Source organism: Arachis hypogaea, chromosome 19 (assembly GCF_003086295.3).
Source record: "Arachis hypogaea cultivar Tifrunner chromosome 19, arahy.Tifrunner.gnm2.J5K5, whole genome shotgun sequence".
NCBI classification, from domain to species: Eukaryota; Viridiplantae; Streptophyta; class Magnoliopsida; order Fabales; family Fabaceae; genus Arachis; species Arachis hypogaea.
In genome coordinates, this window is record NC_092054.1 from 117655729 (window position 1) to 117671388 (window position 15660).

Here is a 15660-nt window from a genome sequence, read left to right on the forward strand (position 1 = left end):
AACCAAGTTAACGTGAACTCTAACGTGGAAGAAAGGAAATGGAGCTAGCGTTAGTGACACTTAACATTATCACTAACGTTGGACCAAGCTATAAGTGGCCACGTTAGAGTCCACGTTAACTTAGTTAACGTGGCCTCTAACGTTAAGAAGAAAGGGGGGGAAGCCAACATTAGTGACATTCAACATTATCACCAACGTTGGCCAAGTCACTCTAGGCCACGTTAACTCCCACGTTAACCTAGTTAACGTGGAAGCTAACGTGAGGAAGGGAGGTGACGCCAACGTTAGTGACACCCAACATTGTCACTAACGTTGGAAGGAGCCCACACATGCCACCATGAGCCACGTTAACTCCCACGTTAACTTAGTTAACGTGGAAGCTAACGTGGATAAGGGAATGTTGAACCAACGTTAGTGACACTCAACTTTGTCACTAACGTTGGAGATGGCTAGCATAAGCCACATTAGAAGCCACATTAACCTAGTTAACATGGACTCTAACGTGGGAGCTAAGGGGCACATTGGAACGTTAGTGACAATGTTAAGTGTCACTAACGTTCTCGAAGGTTGGCAAGCCTACGTTAAAAGAACCACGTTAACTAAGTTAACGTGGACTCTAACGTTGGGAAGGGGGAGGTTTCTCAACGTTAATGGGAAAGTTGAGTCCCAATAACGTGCGCGAAGGACAAAGAGGCAACGTTAGTGGCAACATTTGTGCCACTAACATTGAGGTTAACGTGGCTCTTACTTGGGTAAGGAACGTTAGTGAAAAAGTTGAATGTCACTAACGTTCTCGAACCCATATTTTCACTGAACGTTAACACCACTAACGTCCTGAGCAAAAGTCTCTGCCCACTTCACAATTTCTCTCTGCAAGTAAAGCCAAGCCCAATGAAGAAGATAACTACTTCAAACTCAAGATCCAAAGGCCCAGACCCAAGACTTGAAGAACCAACTAGAAGAGTAGAAGAGTAGTATATATAGGAGTAGCTTTGAATTAATCGGGGAGTTGGAAAATATAGGGAGCCTCTGGGCATAGAATTACTCTCGGTATTTACTTTCTCTGCACTTCTAGTTTCATTATGTATTCTCCATCTTTGTTTTTATTTTCTAGAGCTATGAACAACTAAACCCCTTTCATTGGGTTAGGGAGCTCTGTTGTAATTTGATGGATCAATACTAGTTATCATTATTCTTCTTCTATCTTTTCTCTTGATTTTACTTGAAAGCTTTCGATCTTCATCCAATTAGGTAGTTATCTTGGAAAAGAAGCTATTCATACTTGGATCTCTTCTGAACCTTGAAAGAGGAATGAAGAGATCAAGCTAGAAATGCTTTTTCATGCTGGACCAAATTGGGTTTGGATGGATATGTGACTATAATCCTCTCAACACTTGATTTGGGAAATGCATGTGGTATAATCAGTGACCATACTTCATCTCTTCTCATGAGCAATTGACCAAGGAATTGGCTACTGATCAAGATTTGAGAGATTGAATTACAAGAAATTATAATTCAATCACTTAAGATTGCCAAGGAGATCAATGAGTGCATTGATTGAGGAAGAGATGAAAATGAAATTGATCCGGAGAATGTAACATCTCCTGAGCCCAATGAACTCCCCATTTCTGATTTTACGCATTCTCTTTATTTTTTGTTACTTACTTTTATGAGCAATTCCCCCATTCCCATTTACAATTCTGCAATTTACTTCAGTCATTTACTTTCAGTTCTTTAATTCTAGCACTTACTTTTTCTGTCATTTACCTTCCCGCCATTTTATTTTCTGTAATTCTAAACTCAAATCCTGGATTCGCTCAACTAGAACATTCCTCTAATTAAAGTTGCTTGATCAATCAATCCTTGTGGGATTCGACCTCACTCCATTGTGAGTTTTTACTTGACGACAAATTCGGTACACTTGTCGAAGGAAATTTGTTGCGAGACAAATTTTTCGTGCATCAAGTTTATGGCACTGTTGCCGGGGATTGATTGTGCATCAACAATGATTAGATTGGAGGATAACTAGATTGAGCATTTTATTTTTGTTTGATTTAATTTTCTGTTTGAGTCATTTACTTTCTGTTTTAGTTAATTTCTTTCCTTCCCCCCCACTCTTTCTTTGTTATTTACCATTCATCTCACTAACCCACTAACTGTTTGATATATTGCATCACTTACACTAACAGTAATTCTGACAGATATACTTTCTACACCTATTCACTTTGCTTGTACTTGTTGGTTGTATGACAGGGAGAAGAAGTGGGGCTTCAACTTCCTTTGATTCTGAACCTGAGAGAACCTTCCTTAGACTAAGAAGGGAGGCAAGAGAAAAACGTGTAGTTGGTGCTGAAGAAGAGGAGGAATACTTTGAACCAAACATGGAAGAAAACATGGAGAACCATCGTGAAGAAGAAGCTCACAACCATGGCGGAAGAGGTCGAGCAAATCATGCTGGGGAGGATAGAAGAGTTTTAGGCTCTTACATCAATCCAAACCCAGGAAACTGTGGAAGTAGCATTCAAAAGCCAACCATCCATGCCAACAATTTTGAACTAAAACCACAGCTCATTACCCTTGTTCAGAACAACTGTTCGTTCGGAGGAAGTGTCCAAGAAGACCCCAATCAACATCTGACCACCTTCCTGAGAATATGTGACACAGTGAAGTCTAATGGTGTTCATCCTGACGCCTATAGACTGCTCTTATTTCCATTCTCACTCAAGGATAAGGCAGCCAAGTGGCTGGAGTCTTTCCCAAGGGAGAGCTTGACAACTTGGGAAGATGTGGTGAACAAATTCTTAACAAGATTTTACCCTCCTCAACGAATCAATAGGCTGAGAGCTGAGGTCCAAACTTTTAGGCAACAAGATGGTGAGACTCTATATGAAGCATGGGAGAGGTTTAAAGACCTAACAAGGAGATGCCCACCAGATATGTTCAATGAATGGGTGCAGCTGCACATTTTCTATGAAGGGCTTTCCTATGAGTCAAAGAAGGCAGTAGACCATTCATCTGGAGGATCTTTGAACAAGAAGAAGACCATTGAGGAGGCCATAGATGTAATTGAAACAGTAGCAGAGAACGACTACTTCTATGCCTCCGAACGAGGAAACACAAGAGGAGTAATGGAGCTAAACAATGTAGATGCTCTGCTGGCCCAAAACAAGCTCATTACCCAGCAGCTAGCTGACCTCACCAAGAAGATGGAGAGGAACCAAGTAGCAGCAATCTCCACTTCATCAACAACCCAAGAAGGAGTGAATGAAGAAGCAGAGGGTAGTCAGGAGCAAGCCAACTACATTGGGAATTCACCTAGGCAAAACCATGATCCATACTCCAAGACCTACAACCCTGGATAGAGGAACCACCCGAACTTTGGGTGGAGAAATCAACAAGACCAAAGCCTTGATCAAAGACGCCCAAATCCAAACAATACAGCCACCCAACACTTCACATCTAGACCATATCAACACCCCCATAAAGACACCTCTCCACATTCATATCAAGGCCAGAATAACCCTCCTCAGCTTGACCTATCATCATTTGATGAAAGAATCTCAAGGATTGAGAATCTACTTGAAGGCATAAGCAAAAAGATTCAAGATAGTAAAGCGTTCCGAGAAGAGGTGATGTCCAATATGCAGAATCAGGATGCTGCCATCAAGAAATTGGAGACACAAATTGGCTACTTATTCAAGCAAATTCCAAGCCACAACCTTCGCAGCAAGACTAGCTTAACACGAAGGGAGGAGTGCCAGGCTATCACCCTTAGGAGTGGGAAGGAACTGAAGGAAACTCCCCAGAAACCACAAGAAAAGGAATCAGATAAAGAGGAAGAAGAGCAGGATGGAGCTCAGGTTCCTAATCCGAGTTCACAAAAAGGGGAAAGTGTGCTGAAGCCAGATGCCCCAAGAGTCCCATACCCTCAGCAATTAAAGAAGAAAGGGGATGACAATCAGTTTTTGAGATTTTTAGAAATCTTCAAGAAACTGCAAATCAACATACCCTTTGCTGAAGCAATAGAACAAATGCCACTCTACGCCAAGTTCTTGAAGGAGCTCATGACTAAGAAGAGAAGCTGGAAGAACAACGAGACTGTGATACTAACCGAAGAATGTAGTGCTATCATTCAGCACAAACTATCCCAGAAATTGAAGGATCCCGGGAGTTTTCAGATCCCTTGTATTATAGGGGAAATCACAGTGGAAAAGGCTCTTTGTGACTTGGGAGCCAGCATCAATTTGATGTCGGTAGCCATGATGAAAAAGATGAAGATTGAGGAAGCTAAACCAACAAAGATGGCCTTACAATTGGCAGACCGATCGTTCAAGTTCCCGTATAGCGTCGTAGAAGATTTGCTGGTGAAAGTGGGAGATTTTATCTTCCCAGCAGACTTTGTAGTGTTGGACATGCAGGAGGAAGCCAAGGCTTCCATCATCCTGGGAAGGCCATTCTTGGCCACTGCTGGAGCTGTCATTGATGTACAAAAAGGAGATCTCACCCTGAGATTACACAATGAAAAGATGACGATCAATGTGTTCAAAGCCATGAGTTACCCACTAGAGCAAATGGGAGAGTGTATGAGGTTGGACTCACTTGAAGACGCAGTGCAGGAAAACTTTGAAGAAGAAGAACCTGAAGGTATAATAGAGGAGGAACCTACGTTTAGTGAAGAGGTTGCAACAGCAGAGATTCAAATACAAGGTGCACCAAAGGAAGAGAACGAAAAGTCAGAAGCACCCAAACTTGAACTCAAAGCATTGCCACCCTGTCTCAAATATGCATACTTAGGAGAAGATGAAAATTACCCAGTAATTATAAGCTCATGCCTCAGCCAAGATCAAGAGGATGAACTGCTCAAAGTACTGTGAAACCACAAAGATGCCATTGGTTGGACTCTTGCTGACTTGAAGGGGATAAGTTTGGCCATATGTATGCACAAGATACTGCTGGAAGATGATGCCAAACCATCCATTCAATCCCAAAGGAGGCTGAACCCAATCATGAAGGAAGTGGTACAGAAGGAAGTTATGAAGTTATGGCAAGGGGGGTAATTTACCCAATCTCAGACAGCCCCTGGGTTAGCCCCGTGCATGTCGTCCCAAAAAAGGGAGGAATTACCGTGGTTCCCAATGAGAAGAACGAACTAATTCCTACAAGGACAGTCACAGGATGGCGGATGTGCATAGACTACAGGAAGCTCAACGAGGCTACGCGAAAAGATCATTTCCCCCTTCTATTCGTGGATCAGATGTTGGAAAGACTCGCAGGGCACTCGTATTATTGTTTTTTCGACGGTTATTCAGGATATAACCAAATAGTGGTTGATCCCAGAGATCAAGAGAAAACCTCATTCACTTGCCCATATGGAGTGTTTGCCTACAGGCGCATGCCATTTGGGCTATGTAATGCACCTGCGATTTTCCAACGCTGCATGCTTTCTATCTTTTCAGATATGATAGAAAAATTCACTGAAGTTTTTATGGATGACTTCTCGGTATTCGGAGATTCCTTTCCTAGCTGCCTACATCACCTCGCCTTGGTATTGAAAAGATGCCAAGAGACCAATCTGGTCTTGAACTGAGAGAAATGTCACTTTATGGTGACAAGAGGAATAGTCCTTGGTCACAAAGTTTCTAACCAAGGCATTGAGGTTGACAGAGCCAAAGTAAAACTTATTGAAAAACTGCCTCCACCCAGTGATGTCAGGGCAATTAGGAGCTTTTTAGGGCTTGCTAGTTTCTACAGAAGGTTTATTAAAGATTTTTCAAAGATAGCCAAGCCCTTAAACAATCTCCTTGTATCAGATACACCATTTATCTTTGATGAAACATGCATGTTAGCCTTTGAAAATTTAAAAATGAGGTTGTCCTCTGCTCCTATCATTTCCCTACCTGATTGGAATTTACCATTTGAATTGATGTGTGACGCATCTGATTTTGCAGTTGGGGCAGTGTTGGGACAAAGGAAAGATAACTTAGTCCATGTGATATACTATGCGAGCAAAGTCCTTAATGATACTCAAAGAAATTATACCACTACTGAAAAGGAGTTGCTGGCAATAGTTTTTGCATTTGACAAGTTTAGATCATACCTCATTGGTGCTAAAGTGATTGTTTTTACAGACCACACATCACTTAAATATTTGTTTGCCAAACAAGAATCAAAACCAAGACTAATAAGATGGATCTGATTGCTACAGGAATTCAATATTGAAATCAGAGACAAGAAAGGAGTGGAGAACAAGATAGCAGATCACCTATCCAGGATTCCTCATGATAAAAATGGAACACCTGATACAAGTGTGAACGAGTTCTTCCCTGATGAGCAGTTGATGATAGTCCACAAAGCACCATGGTTCGCAGACATTGCCAACTTCAAGGCAACTGGGGCATTGCCTCCAGAGATCAATAAACATCAAAAAAGGAAGCTCATGAATGATGCAAAGTACTTTGTCTGGGATGAGCCATATCTATTCAAGAAGTGTTCAGATGGAATCCTTAGAAGATTTGTTTCGGAAGAAGAAGGATGAGAGGTCCTATGGAATTGCCACGGCTCATGCTATGGAGGCCACTTTGGAGGGGATAGAACTGCAGCTAAGGTGCTACAAAGCGGATTCTTTTGGCCCACCCTTTTCAAGGATGCCAAAGAACTATAAAAAGCTGCAATGAATGCCAAAGATCTGGAAACTTGCCCAAAAGAAATGAGATGCCGCAAAATTTCATCTTGGAACTGGAATTGTTTGATGTGTGGGGAATCGATTTCATGGGACCATTCCCAACCTCATATGCAAACAAGTACATCTTGGTAGCAGCGGATTATATTTCCAAGTGGGTAGAGGCCATTGCAACCCCAACGAATGATAACAGGGTAGTCATGAACTTCCTCAGGAAGAATATCTTTAGCCGGTTTGGAGTCCCACGAGCACTCATCAGTGATGGAGGGAGCCATTTTTGTAAGAGACCACTAGAAGCTCTTCTCCTACGATATGGGGTAAAACACAAGGTAGCCACACCTTACCATCCCCAAACAAGTGGACAAACTGAGATATCCAACAGAGAGCTAAAGAGGATTCTGGAAAAGACTGTGGGTGCATCAAGAAAGGATTGGTCGAAGAAGCTGGATGATGCTCTTTGGGCATACAGAACAGCATTCAAAACACCACTTGGAATGTCCCCATATCAACTAGTGTATGGGAAAGCTTGTCATTTACCACTGGAGCTGGAACACAAAGCTCTCTGGGCTATCAAGATACTAATTTTTGACAGCATTGCTGCTGGTGCAAAGAGGATCTTGCAGCTGCAAGAGATGGAAGAATTCAGGTCACAAGCCTATGAAAATACCAAGATGTATAAAGAGAAAGCAAAGAGAAGACATGACCTGCATCTTGCACCCAAGAGTTTCGAAAAGGGGCAGCGAGTACTCCTTTACAATTCCAAATTGAGACTATTCCCAGGAAAACTCAAATCAAGGTGGTTCGGACCTTTTCTTGTCACAAAAGTTTCGCCATATGGACACATCGAAATCATGGATGAAGATTCAGACAGGACTTTCACAGTGAATGGACAAAGACTCAAGCATTATCTGGGCAACATGGGGGAAAACCCCAGAGTAAACTACCATCTCAAGTAAAGGAGGAACCGTCGAGCTAGCGACGATAAAAGAGCGCTCTGTTGGGAGGCAACCCAACCTCAGGTAGTTTCCTTTTCATCTATATTTCAATAAGGATCACAAGTTGTTTCCCCCTATATTGCGAGGAGCTAAGTTTGGTGTTCTACACCAAAACAAGTCAAGAGTGAGAGTGTGATTCTAAGTTTGGTGTTCCACCAAAGACATTAGTTAGAATTACACCCCACTCCCAAAACACATTGCTAGCTCCAACCAATCAAGGGAAACCACTTAGATGTAGTTAGACTTTAGTAATAATTGTTGTATTAACAACAAGATATGAGGTTCTCTGCATATGTGCAATGTTTTGTACTGGGCAAGGAACTAAGTTTAGTGTTCACACACCAAATTAAGTTCAAAAGCCACAAGCACACATGCAAGCTAACTATGTCTCAAGTGCTTTGGGAATAAGCAACTTCCAATAACTTTGCAGGAATCTTATGAGGAAATAGTGCACCTTCACCCAAGGAAGTGAAGTAGCAGGGACTAGGATGATGACAAAGAAAGAGGGCAACTAGAAATCATCACCCGAAGGTTGTATTGTCATTCAATTCCATTATACTCAGAATTGTTAAAAATTTGAAGTCCGAATGCATTTTTGATTAATAGTTACTCGTAGTTGGAACCTTTTTCAATTCTGTCTTTTAAGTTTTTGGTGTTGAAGAAGGTCTCTGTGTGCTAGTCTCTATGTCACTGCATCTTTACTTTGCTTACTTGTATGTTTGTCCCTTTAAATCAAAATAAAAAGAGAATGAATGTTTTAAAGACCAGAGAGGAGTTCATACTATGGAGTAAGTTCATGAGTTTATGAATGGTCATAAGTTAGCTAAGTTGGTTCAACCATAAGGTGGAAAGACAACTATCTGTCAGGAATGCTATGCTTGAAACACACCCCATGAGACTAGCCAAATAAGAAGATCCTAATAAGAAAAAGGGAAAGAACAATCAAAGTTGAGGAATAAAAGAAAAAAAGAACAAGCAATAAGGCTAGGAACCAATGGTTTTTAATCTTGAGGCATGTGTCTGTGGTGTTCCTGTGTGAAGGATCTACTTGGATGAATAAGCTCTTAGGGGTGCCTTATCACTTGGTAACTTGGGTTAACTAACTCGGGATTATCAGCTGAAAGTCCACTATCAAGAGTAACCCTCACTACAGAACATTTAGTAACCCAAAGAGGTGCTGGACACCAAGGTCTCAAGAAAAGAAAATAAATAAACTATATGCCTGTGGTGTGTATGTATGGGGGAGAGACTTGAGCAAGTAAGTCCTTAGGGGTGCTTCAACACCTAGCACCTTGAACCAATTGGTTCGGGAGTGTTGGCTGAAAGCTTATTTTAAAGAGTTGCCCCCTCACAGAACACTTAGCCTTAAGAACACAAATAAGCCTTGAAATAACAACAAAAGGATCAATGAATAAAAGTCTCATGGGATGAAATCACAGTGAGTATTCTATGACATGATAAAGGTCTAAAAGCCAGGAATGAGCCTAAGTTGCTATGCATGAAACCACCATAAAACCAGGGACATGACTTCCACAAGAATGACTCATTTCTCTTGGCATTCCATTCATCATTCTCTTGTTCCAGTACTTGCTTAGGGACAAGCAAGCTTTAAGTTTGGTGTTGTGATGCCAGGGCATTTTGGCCAGTTTCACTGACCTTTTCTTTACTGTTTTTAGGGTAGTTTCATGCATTTCCTTAGGAAATAAGCTAGTTTTGGGTAGATATTCACTTACATCTTGATTCAAGCATACATTGTGTACTTTACATGATTTCATGAGGATTTTGCATGAATTTAAGGACAAATTGGATGTTGCATTCCCATGACTTGGACTAGAACTTTGATGCACTTTATTGCTTGATTTCAGGACAAAGGAAGCAAAGAAGAACCACATTAGTGGCTACGTTAGTTACACTAACGTTAACACTAACGTGGAATGGGAGTAACTTGCAAAGTTAATGAGAAAAGTGATTGCCAATAACGCTCTCGAAGCCATCATTGCCCACGTTAAGAATCACGTTTACCAAGTTAACGTGAACTCTAACGTGGAAGAAAGGAAATGGAGCCAGCGTTAGTGACACTTAACATTATCACTAACGTTGGACCAAGCTATAAGTGGCCACGTTAGAGTCCACGTTAACTTAGTTAACGTGGCCTCTAACGTTAAGAAGAAAGGGGGAAGCCAACGTTAGTGACATTCAACATTATCACCAACGTTGGCCAAGTCACTCTAGGCCACATTAACTCCCACGATAACCTAGTTAACGTGGAAGCTAACGTGAGGAAGGGAGGTGACGCCAACATTAGTGACACCCAACATTGTCACTAACGTTGGAAGGAGCCCACACATGCCACCATGAGCCACGTTAACTCCCACGTTAACTTAGTTAACGTGGAAGCTAACGTGGATAAGGGAATGTTGAACCAACGTTAGTGACACTCAACTTTGTCACTAACGTTGGAGATGGCTAGCATAAGCCACGTTAGAAGCCACATTAACCTAGTTAACATGGACTCTAACGTGGGAGCTAAGGGGCACATTGGAACGTTAGTGACAATGTTAAGTGTCACTAATGTTCTCGAAGGTTGGCAAGCCTACGTTAAAAGAACCACGTTAACTAAGTTAACGTGGACTCTAACGTTGGGAAGGGGGAGGTTTCTCAACGTTATTGGGAAAGTTGAGTCCCAATAACGTGCGCGAAGGACAAAGAGGCAACGTTAGTGGCAACGTTTGTGCCACTAACGTTGAGGTTAACGTGGCTCTTAATTGGGTAAGGAACGTTAGTGAAAAAGTTGAATGTCACTAACGTTCTCGAACCCATATTTTCACTGAACGTTAACACCACTAACGTCCTGAGCAAAAGTCTCTGCCCACTTCACAATTTCTCTCTGCAAGTAAAGCCAAGCCCAATGAAGAAGATAAGTGCTTCAAACTCAAGATCCAAAGGCCCAGACCCAAGACTTGAAGAACCAACTAGAAGAGTAGAAGAGTAGTATATATAGGAGTAGCTTTGAATTAATCGGGGAGTTGGAAAATATAGGGAGCCTCTGGGCATAGAATTACTCTCGGTATTTACTTTCTCTGCACTTCTAGTTTCATTATGTATTCTCCATCTTTGTTTTTATTTTCCAGAGCTATGAACAACTAAACCCCTTTCATTGGGTTAGGGAGCTCTGTTGTAATTTGATGGATCAATACTAGTTATTATTATTCTTCTTCTATCTTTTCTCTTGATTTTACTTGAAAGCTTTCAATCTTCATCCAATTGGGTAGTTATCTTGGAAAAGAAGCTATTCATACTTGGATCTCTTCTGAACCTTGAAAGAGGAATGAAGAGATCAAGCTTGAAATGTTTCTCATGCTGGACCAAATTGGGTTTGGATGGATATGTGACTATAATCCTCTCAACACTTGATTTGGGAAATACATGTGGTATAATCAGTGACCATACTTCATCTCTTCTCATGAGCAATTGACCAAGGAATTGGCTATTGATCAAGATTTGAGAGATTGAATTACAAGAAATTATAATTCAATCACTTAAGATTGCCAAGGAGATCAATGAGTGCATTGATTGAGGAAGAGATGAAAATGAAATTGATCCGGAGAATGCAACATCTCCTGAGCCCAATGAACTCCCCATTTCTGATCTTACCCATTCTCTTTATTTTCTGTTACTTACTTTTATGAGCAATTCCCCCATTCCCAATTACAATTCTGCAATTTACTTCAGTCATTTACTTTCAGTTCTTTAATTCTAGCACTTACTTTTTCTGTCATTTACCTTCCCGCCATTTTATTTTCTGTAATTCTAAACTCAAATCCTGGATTCGCTCAACTAGAACATTCCTCTAATTAAAGTTGCTTAATCAATCAATCCTTGTGGGATTCGACCTCACTCTATTGTGAGTTTTTACTTGACGACAAATTTGGTACACTTGCCGAAGGAAATTTGTTGCGAGACAAGTTTTCTGTGCATCAGGGTTGTCTTCTCAAGGAATTGCAGGGAGGTATGTTCTTATTATTGGTTATGAGTCTTGTAAATTAGGGGTTTTAGAAAGTAAGGGAGCAGTATGTTGCATAAGAAGAATAAAATAAATAAACAACTATAAAATAAACTCTTGGCAAGGTATGAAAGCTGGAAGTCCTATCCTGGTTATCCTTATCAATTGTAATGAGAATTGGATTTTTCTCCCACTTTGTTAACCTCTAATTATGAAGGTAAGTTAAGTGGATGAATTAATTTTTGAACCCTCAAGTCCTAGTCTTTCCTTGGGAAAGGCTAGAGTTATTGGAACTCAAATTAATTCTTGAAGAATTCCAATTTTTAATCAACAATGAGTTTGATAACTCAAGTGTCTCCAATGACTCAAACAAAGCCAAAAGGGGAAATATCTAAATTAAATTAAAAGCATTCATATAAATAAAGCAAAGCAAAATTAAATCTGAAAATACCTCGAATTGCATTAACAAAAGAAATCAAATCTAACATGGATATTCATAAATTAAATTGAGAAAATAAATAAAAAGAACATTGAACCTGGGATTGAGAGTCACTCCTAAAACTAAGAGAAATCCTAAATCCTAGTCCTAAGAGAGAGGAGAGAACCTCTCTCTCTAAAAACAATATCTACTCCTAAAATTGTGAATTATGAATGCTTGTTTATGAAAGGATGCATTCCCCCACTTTATAGCCTCTAATCTGTGTGTTCTGGGCTGAAAACTGGGTCAAAAACAACCCAGAAATCGCTCCCAGCGATTTCTGTTACGTTCAGGTGATGCCAGGGCATTTCGGCCAGTTTCACTGACCTTTTCTTTATTGTTTTTAGGGTAGTTTCATGCATTTTCTTAGGGAATAAGCAAGTTTTGGGTAGAATTTCACTTACATCTTGATTCAAGCATACATTGTGCACTTTACATGATTTCATGAGGATTTTGCATGAATTGAATGACAAATTGGATGATGCATTTCCCATGACTTGGACTAGAGCTTTGATGCACTTTATTGCTTGATTTCAGGACAAAGGAAGCAAGGAAGAACCACGTTAGCAGCCACGTTAGTCTAACTAACGTGATCTTTAACGTGGAATGGGAACTAACTTGCAAAGTTAATGAGAAAAGTAATCACCAATAACGCCCTCGAAGCCATAATAGCCCACGTTAAGAGTCACGTTAACTAAGTTAACATGAACTCTAACGTGGAAGAAAGAAATGAAGCCAACGTTAGTGACACTTACCTTTGTCACTAACGTTGGACCAAGCTCACAATTGGCCACCTTAAGAGCCACGTTAACTCAGTTAACGTGGACTCTAACGTCGAGAAGCAAAAGAGAAGCCAATGTTAGTGACACTTACCTTTGTCACTAACGTTGAGATAAGCCACAATGAGCCACGTTAACTCCCACATTAACTTAGTTAACGTGGAAGATAACGTGGAGGGAGCAAGAATCGCCAACGTTAGTGACACTCACCTTTGTCACTAACGTTGGAATGAGCTAATGTGAGCAACGTTAACTTAGTTAACGTGGAAGCTAACGTGGATAAGGGAATAATGAGCCAACGTTAGTGACACTCACCTTTGTCACTAACGTTGGAAATGGCTATCATTGCTACGTTAGAAGCCACGTTAACCTAGTTGACGTGGACTCTAACGTGGGAAGTAGGGGCACATTGGAACGTTAGTGACAAAGGTAAGTGTCACTAACGTTCTCGAAGGATTGGCAAGCTTACGTTAAGAGCCACGTTAACCTAGTTAACCTGGACTCTAACGTAGGGGGAAGGGAAGACTCTCAACATTATTGGGAAAGGTGAGTCCCAATAACGTGTGCGAAGGACCGAGAGGCAACGTTAGTGGTCACGTTGGTGCCACTAACGTTGAAGTTAACGTGGATCATCCCTGGGTGAGGAATGTTAGTGAAGAAGGTAATTGCCACTAACGTTCTCGAACCCACACTCTCACTTAACGTTAACGCCACTAACATCCTGAGCTGAACACCCTGCCTACTTCACACTTTCTCTCTGCAAGTAAAGCTAAGCCCACTGAAGAGTATAACTACTTCAAACTCAAGATCCAAAGGCCCATATCCAAGACTTGAAGAACCAACTAGAAGATCAGAAGAGTAGTATATATAGGGGTAGTTTTGAATTAGGAAAGGAGCTTTTGGGGGAATTTGAAATTGAGAACTACTCTCTGTAGAATTTACTTTCTCTGCACTTCTAGTTCTAGTTTCATGATGTATTCTCCATCTTTGTTTTCTATTTCTAGAGCTATGAACAACTAAACCCCTTTCATTGGGTTAGGGAGCTCTGTTGTAATTTGATGGATCAATACTAATTTCATTACTCTTCTTCTATCTTTTCTCTTGATTTTACTAGAAAGCTTTCAATCTTCATCCAATTGGGTAGTTATCTTGGAAAAGAAGCTATTCATACTTGGATCACTTTTGAACCTTGGAAGAGGAATGAAGAGATCATGCTAGAAATAGTTTCTCATGTTGGACCAAATTGGGTTTGGTTGGATATGGTGACTATAATCCTACCAACACTTGATTTGGGAATGCATGTGGTATAATCAGTGACCACACTTCATCTCTTCTCATGAGCAATTGACCAAGGAATTGGCTATTGATCAAGATTTAAGAGATTGAATTACCAAGGAATTGGAATTCGATCACTTAAGATTGCCAAGGAGATCAATGAACGCATTGATTGAGGAAGAGATGGAAATGAACTTGATCCGGAGAATGCAACATCTCCTACGCCCAATGAATCCCCATTTCTGATCTTACCCATTCTCTTTAACTTCTGCAATTTACTTTTATGAGCATCTTCCCCATTCCCATTTACAATTCTGCAATTTACTTTCCGTCATTTACTTTCAGCTCTTTACTTTCTGCATTTACATTTTCTGCTATTTACTTCCCCGCCATTTAATTTCCTGCAACACTCAAACCAAATTCTGCTACGCTCAACTAGAACATTCCTCTAATTAAAGTTGCTTGACCAATCAATCCCTGTGGGATTCGACCTCACTCTATTGTGAGTTTTTACTTGACGACAATTCGGTACACTTGCCGAGGGAGATTTGTTGAGAGACAAGTTTCCGTGTGCATCAAGTTTATGGTGCCGTTGCCAGGAATTGATTTTGTATCAACAATGATTAAATTGGAGGATCACTAGATTGAGCATTTTTCTTTTGTTTGATTTAAATTTCTGTTTGAGTTAATTACTTTCAGTTTTAGTTATTTTCCTCCCTTCTCCCCTACTCCTTTTTCTTAGTTATTTACCATTCAGTTCACTAACCCACTAACTGTTTGATATATTGTATCACTCACACTAACAGCATTTCTAACAAGAATAGTCTCTGCATCTAGTTCCTTGCTTGTGCCTTGTTGGTTGTATGACAGGGAGAAGAAGCGGGGCTTCAACTTCATTTGATTCTGAACCTGAGAGGACCTTCCTTAGATTAAGGAGGGAAGCAAGAGGAAAGAGAGTAGTTGGTGCTGAGGAAGAGGAAGAGTACTTTGAACCAGACATGGATGTAAACATGGAGAACCATCATGAAGAAGAGGCTCACAACCATGGCAGAGAGGGTCTAGCAAATCATGCTGCGTAAGAGAGAAGGGTTCTGGGTTCTTACATCAACCCAAACCCAGGAAACTGTGGGAGTAGCATCCAAAGGCCAACCATATATGCCAACAACTTTGAACTAAAGCCACAGCTCATCACCCTTGTTCAGAACAACTGTTCATTCGGAGGGAGTGTCCAAGAAGACCCCAATCAACATCTAACCACCTTCCTGAGGATATGTGATACTGTGAAGTCTAATGGTGTTCATCCTGACACCTATAGACTACTTCTGTTCCCTTTCTCACTCAAGGACAAGGCATCTAAATGGCTGGAATCCTTCCCAAAGGAGAGTTTAGCAACCTGGAAAGATGTGGTAAACAAATTCTTGGCAAGATTCTATCCTCCTCAACGGATTAAC

General features: G+C 40.7%; 1 non-coding gene across 1 annotated transcript; it reads right to left on the reverse strand.

Moving 5' to 3' along the window:
- Window positions 1-2834: 2834 nt before the first annotated feature.
- On the reverse strand, window positions 2835-2941 carry LOC112780462 (small nucleolar RNA R71). The gene has a single exon (XR_003191296.1). It is a non-coding gene; the product is annotated as a small nucleolar RNA R71 (small nucleolar RNA).
- Between the last annotated feature and the right edge of the window lie 12719 nt (window positions 2942-15660).